Below are 14,288 nucleotides of genomic sequence, written 5' to 3' on the forward strand. Positions count from 1 at the left end.
TAATAAATGTTATTTGCAGTTAACAATTTTCTTTTTTCTTTATTACAATATTTATGGCAAGACTAGGTATATACCAAATTCCTCTCGATATTAAATCGGAAGCTCGCTGAAATAACTTGAGTTACTTTGGCTTGCAGGCAAAATATTTGTATTAGTGGCGGTAACTGCATCACCGGTATTCGCAAATAAACTAACTCACGTTTTAACTTTGATCAAATACTAAGTATTTTGATCATATAATTAATTTAAACATACTCACTTTGACTGTGGTGAGTGTTGGAGAACTTAGCTTTTATATAGTTCCTATGTTTATTTGCATAAGAGGTAATTTTTAAATCTGTTTTTAAAATTTCCGCTAAATGAAGTATTACACAATTGTCGTTTTATATGATATTCGATGAATAAATAATCAAGGATTGAAAAATCAGCCCGTGGTTGGGTTACATTTTATGTTTGGATTTTCCCCGAAAGATAGACAATAAGATAGGCAAAATATTAATATCTAATAATTTAATAACAATTTATCATGTTTTGAAAAATATTTTATGATTCATGACGTTGTAATAATTCTTTCAGTCTTTTCAAAAAAATTCTTATCTATGTTCTATCGCTATTGTACAGAGCAGAAAAAACAGAGGCTCAACTCGTTTGAAGCTCAAAGAGAATGGATTAAAAATCTAAAACAATCTTTCAACCATTGCCCATCCATTTGTGTCACAAAGAATTTTCATTAATGAAAAGTTTGATCACTGATAATAGTCGTGATGTATGGGGAATAGAATTGGTCTCGATTTCTTTTATAATCGAGAAATTTGAACGAAAGGTTCCTGTTTTGAGATCAATAATATGTAGAAAATAATTAATGTTTAAGTAGAAACTTTTAATCTATAATTTTATTTCTGACTATATAACACAAGCATGTAAATATAAAGTAAAAAACTCGACGATGTAGTAAACGACGTTAATGATGAAGTAAATACATCATTTCCATGTAGAATAATTCACATAGTAAAATGCTAAATAAATAATTAATTTGTTAGGTAAACATTATCTTTTTTATTCCAAATTCTATTTTCACAAAAAAAAAGCGATTTTTATTCCTGAAAAAAATATACGAGTATACGATGCATTTAAACTATAAAGTAGTAAAAAAATATCTAACTGCATTAATAAAAGTTAGCATGAAGACTCCCCGCTATAACTCTTTTATTCATACATACTTTATTATAAGCCACAAGCGGAGTCTTAATAGGAAATGTCAGGAAATGTTGTGGGAGTGGAGACTTCACTAGTCTGACATGTTTGCAAAAGCAGCTTATTCCGAGCTATAATATAGAGAGAGAATCATGGCCATAGAGAGTGGAACATAATATGATTACAATTTTATTAATAGATATACCAATCATTTGAAATTCTAATTAAGAAAAAATTCCAAGGTATCTAAAAATACTCGCAGAAAAGTTATTTAATTTCTCGTGTACGTCAAAGAATCTTTGTACCGTTAAGGCTATAATTATTTATGTATTATGATGCGTATTTTCAATTACAAGGACAGTTTTTTTTCACATTTTCACACATTTTATAAAACACCAATCTGCGAAACAAATGCTGATATAAATCTAAATCTAAAACACATATTAAAGCTTCGCTAACCGAAACTTTCAAGGTTTGCTGTATATCGCTCAAGTTTTCACAAAATGATATCTGATGTTACCTCATTATTTTAACTTCCTCTCCAAACTTTGGCCATTTGTGACTTTATAATCTTGGAAGCTACGTCATAAAATATGGAACTGGTGCATTTATTTGACACTTGTAAAACATTTTATGCCAACTCATCAATTTTGTCACTACATGTATAAGGTATAGAATAATATATTTATGAGTAAATATTGGCATACCAAATTATGTAAATAAATGGCATAATTAAAGGCCGACCATTTTTATTTCATATTATTAGATATATGTTAAATGATTAAGCAAATAAAATAACAAACATGACGTACTAATATAGAGCCATTTTTTGTGACCCCAAACTATTCTTGTAATACCACGCATCTGGTTTATATCAGTATTATAGATTTATGATAGTTCATCCTTCTAATTTTATAAAAACATAATATAAGTATGGATGGATGGATATTTGGATGTTACTGTTTCACACGAAAAGAGCTTATTGTATCTATCTAATTTGCTACAAAGATAGATTATAATCTGAATATAGGCTACTTTTTACTCGAGTACCACGCGAGTGACGCCGCGGGTTACAAATAATATTAATTGTAACGAAGAACGTTTCTACACAGGCTCATTATCTGTAACTTAAAAATAATTCAATACATTATGTAATTAAAATACAGTTTTTAATATTTCTTTGAAAATGAAACGTAAACGCACGTGGCAAGAATAAATATATCAAATCAATACAAACTAGAATCGCAAAATTTACATAAAGATGCAAGATACCATTAAACAGATACAAATTTATTCTAGACGAATTTTATATAGTGTAGAATAGAACATTTTTTCTTTTATTATCTAGAATAGCAGAACGTCTCATTATCTTTTTTATTGGCTTTCCGCCCGCAGCTTGGCTTGTGTAGACGACAATATTTTGTAATTCGCGGTTCTTCGAAGAATATAGCAGTATGACATTTTAGGTGTCTTTATATTTGTACATATCTGTCAAGGTATACATTTTAACATAAAACCTATTTACAACCTCTATTGCATATTTAAAGACCTATCTAATATCTACATCCTCACGTTTTCTTACCCTTAAGTTACTTATACTCACAGCATTTCGACAAGGTACAATTTTAAGTAAAATATACATTATGTTGCTCTACGACCATATAAAATTTTGTAAAAATCTGCTCAGTGATTCTTACGTGATTGACGCACATACAAACTAAACTAATAATAACATAAGTAGCATACTAGTCTAGTCCTAATAACAGTGTGATACTCGAAAATCCACGAAATACAACATTTCGTTATCCACGCAAACGGTACCGCGAGCTAAAAGCTAGTTCAATGAAACTTAACTAATATAGGTATTTCATTCGTTTCAGTTAATTAACATGCGTTCATGATTGACATGCATGATTAATTGAATATCTATAATCATAACCAAACATATTATTTGAATGTTCAATACGCATAAAATTCATCACACAATAATTATTATAACTTGTCATAATATAAAATTTAGCATGATTATAAACTATACGATTTCAAAATCCAGGTTAAAGACGATATAAATAAATTCTGTACCGACTCGAATTTCATGTTGTGTTTAATTAAATTCCAGAAAGTTCCTTTTACGTAAAACCGCGAAGGGTATACCAATTGTGAAATGATCAATCCTTCGAAATTGTTTCCGTATCAATATAATCTCAGACTGTTTCCCGAACAAATTATAGCGGTCGGAGGATACAATTAAATCGCGGAGCGTGCTATTGGGAAGTGGAGAGAATGGAACACTAATTGTTTTGACGAATAACGCTCTAATTAATTCAATTCTCTGATGGAGTTTTCGCGTTGCAATGTATTTTGCGCAAAGGTGTGTGCTAACCCGCTTTTGTTATAGTTTGGAGTTTGTGTTGTTAGATTTAATTGGACGGTTGTTGGGTTTTTGTTTGCAGGTGACAGTTTTTTAGTTTAATGTTCGAATACAGAATTACATAATGCATTCCTAATTGGTGCATGTTATGTATGTATGCTATTATGTATGTATGTATTGTGGGAGTCGAGCACGCTTCGGCACGAATTGGGCCAGCTCGCACCGGGGAAGTACCACACCCCCACAGAAAACCGGCGTGAAATAGTGGCAAGCCACTGTGTTTCGTACGGTGAGTGGGGGAGCCGGAGGCCCGTTTCCTTTTCCTCACCCGTCCTAGTCCATTCCTTCTTTCCAGTCGTTAATCCTTTCCTTTCCCTTACCCCATAAAAGCGGGCAGCGCATTCACGGAGGTACTACCTTTGCGAATGTTTATGGGCGGTGGTGATCGCTTACCATCAGGCGAACCACCAGCTCAGCTGCCCGCTTTGACATAAAAAAAAAAAAGTAGTTTTAACATATTGTAACGAATCATTACAATCATTCACGAACATTTTTTTGTTGGTTTTTGTAAATTATAACTAATTATTTTTTGAAATTACTGACTGGATGTCGATCACAATACAGTATAACATAATGAAGAATGTAAGAAGGTATAAGATGACAAAAACGAAAAATATTACTAGCATAAAAACACACAAAACTGTACCGTATCAAAGTTACAAGTGCTTTAAATAAAACAATTCGACCTTCAAAAAAGTAGCACGTCAGTACAAAAACAGCAAACAACTGGCATGATTTAGTTCGGTCAAATTTTGTGCAGTTTGTCGATTCACAAACTAGTCGCGAAGTTAATAAACCAGGTGCCAATGGAGTCATTTAAACAGCTAACAAGGACTGTTATCTTAGTTATAGCAATTGGCAACTGCTATTAAAGGAGACGTGGTTTATGGTTTTAGTGTACCTTTAATATGAACTCAAACTCACATTTGTTTATTCAATTAATTCTTATTTAAGCACTTTTGCATCGTCATTACACAATTTCCACCGGTTCGGAAAGCAGTTTCTACAGAGAACAACCGGCAAGAAACTCTGTAGTAGTGCGTATACTTTATGTGTAGCATTGATCTTTTAATAAATTACTAGAAATAATTTAATAATGTAGGTAGATTTTACACTTAATATTTTTTGCAATATGTGTTAATTAAGTTGATATAAAACTAAATAATTTTCTTAATCAGAAATTAATAGCTTTCACATAGTACTGAAACACTTTGTAAAAGCTCAGTTTTGAAATTATTTAATTTATTAGAAACTTGTTTATTAGTTCATAATTACTCTAATTACCTAATTAATTACTCTTAAGTACCGAAATAGTACTAAAGCAGTCATTTAATTTTAATTTTTACGCGGTTTTAATTAAAAGTCTTGATTGATTAAATTATTCTAGGGTAGGGTAGTAGGTAGACTTTAGTTGAATTGTAGAAATCTTTAATAATAAATTAAGAAATATAAGATAAAATCTAGATAACAAAGCACTATTCTTTCTTATTACATAAATGCGTATGACGTTAAAAGGCATTAACAGTTGTATAAAAACTTTAAGGTATAATGTGCGATACATTACGTGTATAATACACAACTAAATGGTTAATCTGTTGAGCGCTGACGTTCAATACAAAAGCCTTTGTACGGTATATTCGTTTACGCAACAAATATTTACCCGGCCGATCCCTCAAAATGAATTGAATTGAGCCTTCCCGCTTTTTGTTGGGTAGCTAAAAGATAGCATTCATACTATTGTTGAGATAAAACGTAATATAAACGGTCTGATGATAAACTCAAACTATTTCCTTTCCAAACATCTAATTAGTTCGAGGTCATACTACATAAAGAACTTCAAAAGATATTCAAATTAAATATGTTTGGATTTTCTTTACAACGTTTGGTGAAAAGAGATATTTTAAATATATGAATTTTATGCTCATAATATAGAATAATATCTACAGCAACCACCTTTTTAATTTCATATAACGGGTATACGAGGGCTCAGATTCAGGAATTTAATATTAACGTCGTTCTTCCAGTCTATTTATCGGTATCATGAGCAAGGGTGACCTAGTTATTATGAAATTTTAGCTCGCTTCGTATTTACATTAATTTTGATGCCATTATATTGTTCATAATGTTGGAGAAAAAGGGACTCTTTTTAATGGTATTTTCTCGTTATGCTTTCTCTATTCAGAATGTGTAAAATGTGCATTACAATAAAGGTTTGCTAAAAAAGTGACAAAGCTATAAGCTATAATCTGAGTCAAAAGAGTCCAAATTTTGTATGCGTGTGTGCCTAATAGTTCTATCTTACACTTCCTTTGCAATAATATGTTTATTTTATCTTGTGAAGTTTTCTTAACTTGTTTTCTTGCCTTACCTTCACTCACAGTTGCTTCCAAGTGCTAGTGCATTAAAACTGGATACAGAGAAGTCAAAAGTTACATTCTCTCAGCGAGATTAAATCGCGAAGCCTTCACAGCCGACTTGCAATATCCGGGAAAACTCATTTCAACGATCGCTCTATACAAATAGTTCCTGATTATTCCTGTCATAGCGAGGATATCGAGTTTTCAATACTAGATATCAACGTTTTAATAGGTTTTTTTTATATTAAACGCATCACCGCGAGACTATACTGAGTTAATAAGAATGATTGTTATTTATGCTTATTGTGAGTGGATGTAAAATTTGAATTGGATTTTAGAGGATTATTTGATAATAAGAAAAGGTTACTTATAAATGACATTCACATAACATAATTTACTAGCTGTTCGCCCTGGCTCCAGTGACTGACTTAGGCCATATATTAGTGTAGCTAAACTATTATTAATCAGTCCTTTCCATTTCATACATATGTATCCAAAACGCTGGCGGTTTTTTATAATCCAAAGACTGGATTTGTTCTGAGAGAAATACCCCACTTTCAAATTTGAAAAATACTGTTTATTTCCTTTTAAATGTAAAATGTATAAAAAGCTTCATCTCACGAAAAGCGAGTGGATATCTCGTGACTGTAATTTGTGTTGCTAATGAGAAAATTACGCTAATGTCTAGAAGTTTCTGTTATCCCTGCAAATTATTTCATTTAGATTTTTTATGGCTTTATAATTACCAGTACAATATGATTGTATTAACTAGTCTATCGTATTATGTTTTTGATAATAGATTTTCACAATATATTTTTGATATTGTAGTTGATTTTCATCAAAAAATCCATAGCGATGGTTTTAAAATTGTATGGTTTATATGCCATATACAAAAATATTTTTTTATCGTAAAAAATAACCTAAAATAAGCATGTTATTAAAAAGCAAACAAGATTAAAACATGCAAGGCTATTATATTCCTCTATTAAAGCAAATTTGTTATTCACTAAATAGCTGCTGCTGAAGTGTTTGTTATGAAGAGTAACTTATCCTATACAAGAACAAAAAACAACTTAGATGTTAAGGTTAGTTCGCTAACGTAGGTAACAATCTTTGGCAGTTTTCCAGTTGGCAAGTTATGCAATACCAGTGCTGAAGGCAGCTTGCGGAAAGCGTGATTGGAGATACATTTAAGGAACACTAGTTCATGTAGAAGGTTATGTAGATTGTAGACAATGGGTTACACTCGTTATTATTTTAAACTGTTAGTTTTGGGTCTAAAATAAAAAAATATGACATTAAAAATACTATAACATAAAAAAGTCTAAGTTATTCTTTAAAACATCCAATGGAGAATAAACAATTACGGAAAGCAATTACGATATCTTACGATATCGAATCGGTACCTTTTTCTATCCGAAACAACGATATAGTGGTAAACCGTAAAACCGGTTTTTAATTCAGTTTACGTAATTAATTACTATGCATTTCAAATATGTTAGTAATTTCTATAACATAATGTCACAGTGCGCTACATGTTACGAGAATATATTCATCATCATCATCATTCATCATCAGCCCATATATGTTCCCACTGCTGGGACACAGGCCTCCCATGAGGGATCAGGCCATAATCCACCACGCTGGCCAAGTGCGGGTTGGCAGATGTCACATGTCGTCGAACTTTTAATTCTTGGACATGCCGGTTTCCTCACGATGTTTTCCTTCACCGTTTAAGCAGTGGTGATGTTATCCACATGCGCAGATAAATTGAAAAATCAATTTATTTCCTGCACGCTCGCCCGGTCTCGAACCCCGACTTATCGATTTTGAAGTCCGAGGTTCTCACCACTGAGCCACCATTGCTTTTTTTTATTTTTATTACGAGAATATATATGCAAATAAATTACAAGCTACAATAAATTACAGTTTTCATTAGATATTGAACCTGGGGCTTGTGGCCTGTGGCCTTTTGGGGGAAAAAGTGGAGCATGTGGGATTCTTATCGACTAATAAAGCTTTCTGTACAGCTGTGTGACTTTCCATACCCAATATCACATCTCAACGTGCAAAGAACAATCGAATACCGAAAAGATTAAATATCGATTTTATGTTTAAATCTATAGATGTTATCCTTCGTCACACATTAGCATTTCTTTAAAAATTTAAAAGTATCAACTCCATAAGACTAATATCAACTCCATAACTAATAACTTTTCTTCGTCATTGCTGCAAAATGTCGTTTAAATAAATGACAGTCACTTCAAAGTTTTCATTTTCTTAAAAGCCATCCAATTGACATTTGTAGAACACCTCATCACACTTTATGTGTGACAATAGAGCCATGACCCCGTCGTTTCTCATTTTATTACATTTTTATTGTCTTCCCATAAAAACTCTATAACTCTAAACGTCTTAGGCTGTTAAAAATTGTTATGATTAAACATTTTATAATGAACCAGGAAAGTGTAGGAAAAATTGTATGACAAAATTTTCATAAATTTATAGCTAAGGATAATTTTACTTTTTTGTAATGTATACTGTTGTTTTTTTGCTGTATATATACAATACTATTACTGAAGAGAGAAGTATAAGCAAGAAATCTCAATAATTTTTCTTGAATGAAATTAATAAATCAGTTCAAATTTGATTTGATATTCAGCCCTTTTTGATTTGATATTTATGAATTTTAACTCAAATATCTTGTCGCATTATTATTTTGTACAGCTTTTCAAACTGGTGGTACATGCTAAAAACATGTTATGACGATCCAAAAGTACTTCAAGGCAAAGTATAATTAATGTCATAAATATTTGAGCTTTAGTTTATATCAACTTCGTATGGGTCTCTACTTCTATACTAAACGTACTGCGATCATAAATAATACTGATTGACGTTATATACAAAATATCTATATATATCACTTAGATGATAGATTTTTAAATTACCTCCACGTTATCATCTATCCATTAAGCCATCAATCATCCATAGAAGGTGAACGATATAAGCGCTCTACAAATGGATATAAAGCTGCGAACTACGTACGAAAAATGTTTACTGTGAAAAGCTATTACGTTTAATACGATCGTTTTACGTACATAGCAATATATAGTCTTGTTACAGATTCTTCTATAGAGATCGACTATTAAATATATATGGCCTCTAAGCAATATGACCCTTAGCAATACAAGTGTCATAGATTTAGAAAATATAAAGATTATTTTCTTATGATACACCAACGAAATATTGGACAAATTTCGTAGAAGTGTGAAATTCCTGTTTGTACGAATGAAAATGAAAATACACAAAACAACTGCAACGTTAATTGTAAATCGATTTACAATTTCTTGATGGTAAGCGCTTCTACCGCCCATGAACATTAAAATTGCTTAAATTGCACTTTATACATGTAGTTTCTTTGTGAATATGATTAAGTTTAATTGCTCACAAATTTTGGATAAATATTTAATTCGAAATTCCAATTGTAATAAGGGGTTCAGTGGACAAATAATAATAAATTACCTTTGTAAGTGATTCATAAAGAAATATACCAAAAATATATATCGAAAATACATATTCATTAATAATATATATATAGTAAGTCTTTCCCGCTTGCTACGATTTTAAGTTACTATAATATAACACATAAGTCGTCTCTCGTTTCCCCGATATAAAGTTAACGGTAAACTCATAAACGGAGCTTAAACGCTATCATGCAAAATTTAGCGTCTACATGTCCCTCAAGTGTCAGAAAAGAGAAAGACGTTTACTGAGAAATTCAACTCTCTGACGGTTTGTTGCCTAAATTGGTTTCGTCAAAGATAATTTAACAGAGTATTTTTGAATATATTTATAAAAATCTATTATTAAATGAATCTTTCCTTAATCATTAACTCATATTTATAATCACTTATAAAGTAACATAAATTTGACGTTGGTAGAATTCGAGTTATATTGAAAAAAATAAAACATTAAACTGCAGAAATAGCAATTATATAATATACTTAGATCTATAAAGAAAACACGATTAAGGATTAGTCCAATACTAAAACCAGAGATTGCGTCTATTTAATTTAAACACAAATGCATTCGCTATACCGAGTTTAAAGTCCTCATAATAAAAAAGCAATTTCACGTGCAGCAGTAAAAGTTCGTGAGTGTCTGGATAAAACATAAGCTGTAAATGTACATTAATTATGTACTCGGCAAATAAAATTTAAATGAAATAATTGAAATAGATCATTTAATCGAAAATGTCTTCTCAGAACTAGCTCAATCCATTAGAGGTATCCACTAATAAACGATTCTGTTAATATCCTGGGCGAAGGCGGATTCTGATAATTTGCAGTTGCATTTGCATTGGGAAGACGTCTTGGTGTAATATATCAAACTAAATTGATTCTCGATTAACGTTTACGTTCGTAGCGCTATTACGGTTTCCACGTTCATCTGTTATTCCGCCTACGTTTAGAATCTAATGTTAAGACGGTTAGTTACTACTCGCATGTAGGAAGTGGTAATGTTTATTGCGTTCTGTTGTTTTGTTGATGATACTTGAAAAACTAAATGTGAGTTTAAACTGTTGTTCGATTTATTTTATGCTAGCTTATATATTATACTAGCTTTACAGCCGTAGGTAGCTCCGCTCGCTTGTAAAGAAAAATAAAGATAGTCTCGGGACGTTACCCGCATAGATCCCGTTCCTATAGGGTTTCCAAGGCAATAAACGTACCGAATTTCATCGAAATCAGTTCAGGCAGAATAAACATTCATATTAGAAGGGTTCTTGTATAAAGCTAAAATCCATACCATAATTATGTTCGTTTCAATACGTCGTAAGCACTTCTATAACTACGCTATTCATCAATACTCGATATTCGTATTAAGTGAAACATGAAAAAGGCATTTTTATAAAAATACGATGTTACATAATATGTTGCAAACAGAGTATATTTCACTTAAATCACAATAAAAATGTAATATGGCTTCGTATACTTCGTTACTTTGCAAATGTGCAGTAAATTCGGTTTACATATCATTAGAAGCTCGTAAATGAGTAGTGATACAAAAAAGTACCCTCAACTCCTTTCTCGACTTTCAAATAAAACCGTCCAAATGAGACAAGGGAAAAATGAAAATAATATAAGAAAATGGAGCGCACTAATGAAGCGTAGACCCTATAGAAACGTTTCTCGTGTATTTTAAACACGTGCTTTAAAATGTGGGAAAATTGTAAGATTCTTCTAGACTTTTTAAATTTTTTAGAAGGCATTTTTATGACGGGGATATTCGTGTTTTGCATTTTAACATACATATGCTTTTGTGAAATGTTGTAGCTAAACATAAAGGAAATGTTGTATTTTATTTAATTATTTAATTATCAAATAATGATATATTCTACGCCATGATAAATTCAAAGTTACCGTTTTGATGTAATAAAAAAAAGTGTTTAGTTATTTAAGAGCATACATTATTAACACGCTCTAGAGACATTAATGTCTGTATGTTTGTATGTTACCGACTGCTTTAGACTCGATTGTGACTCGTGTATCTACGCAAGTGTACCCAACACTTAACAAGGATCGGTGACAATACACTACTACAATACACACTATTACTTTAATGTGTCTATCTTCTTATCCTGATTATGATCGCAATGATGAATAAATTAATTACTTTGTATTTGATTTACATTTATATTAGTTTCTTTTTTGTACAATGAATGTTTATAAATCTAGACTAATATTATAAAGCTGAAGAGTTTGTTTGCTATATACATATGTACCACGGGCGAAGCTGCGGCGGACCTCTAGCAAATATATAAAAACCATGATCTTCGAGTAGCTATACGATCAAATATAATAATAAATGCTCATATTCATGGATATGTTTAAAAGAAAACGTTAGCAAATTGCCTCTTAAAAACGGTTCAATGATGAAATTTAATATTGTAAAAAACGAAGGTATAACTAACCCGATAAATCAATCAAAAATAATTGACTCTTGAAAACATACAGCAGGAGCATGAATGTTGCCATTTGAAAATACTCGTAAATGATTAATAATTCAAGAGTTTATTGCTTGTACTTATCTACACTAATATTATAAAGAGGAAAACTTTGTTTGTTTGGTTGTAATGAATAGGCTCAAAAACTACTGGACCGATTTTAAAAATTCTTTCACCATTCGAAAGTTACATTATCCACAAGTAACATAGACTATATATGTACCACGGGCGAAGCCGGGGCGAACAGCTAGTTGAACATAAAGACATTTAACTGCCTTTATACTTATTTCAATATACGGTTTTGCATTGTTATTTAATCTATGAAATACATGGTACATAAATATTAACGATATGATAACGATACGATATTGGGGTATACTAAATAGACTCTAGTCGTAACGCGAAATAATAGAAATCGTTATTTGGACTGGGAAATTGGATTGGGCGCGTGAAGAGCTAATATAAACGCAGGGGATTGTCGATTTAGGCTTATTTTGCAACATTATTCCAATGAAGGAGGAACATTTTTAAGCATTTTATGTTTTGCTGAACGTTAATGCGAATCCAATGAAGGATAATCAAGATTACGTTCACGGATAAAATAGAAATAGAAATTAATTTTTATATTTTAAAAATTCCTTTTATAATTCTGAGATTTTATATTTTATGTAACGTAAACGGAAATATTCAGTAGAGCTTGAAGAAATTAAATTTTTTACTCTATTATATTTTACTAGCTGCACCCCGCAAACGCTGTTCTGCCTTACTCTTATCGTTTAGTGGTATGAAAAATAGATGTTAGCCGATTCACAGACCTACCCAATACACTTACCAAATTTCAGAGGAATCGGTCAAGCCGTTTCGGAGGAGTATAGAGACTAACATTGTGACACGAGAATTTTATATATAAGATTAAGTTTTTAACATCTAGGTAGAATCCTGTCCTACTTAATATTATAAATGAGAAAGTTTTTCAGGATGGATGTATGTGTATGTGTATGTGTATGTATGTTTGTTACTCTTTCATGCAAAAACTACTGAACCGATTGCAATTAAATTTGGTACGTAGATAGCTAAACAACTGGAATAACATATGGGCAACTTTATATCACGATATTCTACGGGATAGAGACTTACGCGGGTGCAACCGCGGGTCGCAGCTAGTATAGTATAATATTGTAGGCATACCGATGAATAATATGATATTATATTTGATAGCATCTATATTATAGCCACATTTTAAAATCCTTTAAGAAAAAAATGATAGCTCTGTTAATGAAGCCCAAATTATTTTATACTACACAGCATATTTGTAACATACTGCGTTTATTGACATGACTGACACATAATGTTTACGTAACAAACATACAAAATGATTGCCTCGACTTCTTATTCAAATAATGATGCTACCTTTTCCGTACATTAGGCAAATTCGAAGCGTAAATTTATCACATTTTCTTTGTTTTGTCGAAATGATGAAACGGTGAAAATAAGAAATATCACTCGCAGATTTAGAATAAAAGAGCTTGTAACAAATGTGCAGGAAATTGCGTAGATTTTTCTTTACGTATTTTTTGGTACTGTTACTTATTTAGGTTGTATTTTTCTATTACCATATAAAATTAAGCATTGAATTATCAGTACTGAAACGTTTATATCAATCTGAGAACTGTTAAATATTGAAATTATAGTTTAAAAATCAATTGTAGGTAATCATGTATTATTCAAAGCTTCGAATAAGACATTATTCCATAATTTTCAATAAAAGTACACCTAATTGTATGAGGGAGTCGAGCACGCTTACGCACGAATTGGGCCAGTTTGTACCGGGGAAGTACCAAACCACCACAAAAGACCGACGTCAAATAGTAGCATACTATTGTTTTTCGTTCGTTGAGTGGGGGAGCCGGAGGCCTATATCTTACCCTTCCTATTTGTTCCTTTTCGAATTTAAAGTCGGCAATCTATTTGTAGAGGCGTAAGGTCTACAATCGGCCTTTCCAAATGTTCATGGCGGTGGTAGCGTTTACCATCAGGCGACCTACCAGATCCTTAGTTGACGATGACATTAAAAAAAACCTAAGTACATTATTCTGTCCCATAACAATAGAGTACAATCCTTAATTAATCTAGGACTTCATGGCATTGTGTATAAAAATATTTATTCGCTCAAAGAAATACATTCAACAATATTATACGCTCCGTAAATCGTACACGTTGACCGCGCTAACTTTGAATAACAGTCACAATATTTTATAGTGTAGCATTAGTCTTTAGAAAGAATAAATAGGATAAGACC

Source organism: Zerene cesonia, chromosome 5 (assembly GCF_012273895.1).
Source record: "Zerene cesonia ecotype Mississippi chromosome 5, Zerene_cesonia_1.1, whole genome shotgun sequence".
In the NCBI taxonomy this organism is placed as follows: Eukaryota; Metazoa; Arthropoda; class Insecta; order Lepidoptera; family Pieridae; genus Zerene; species Zerene cesonia.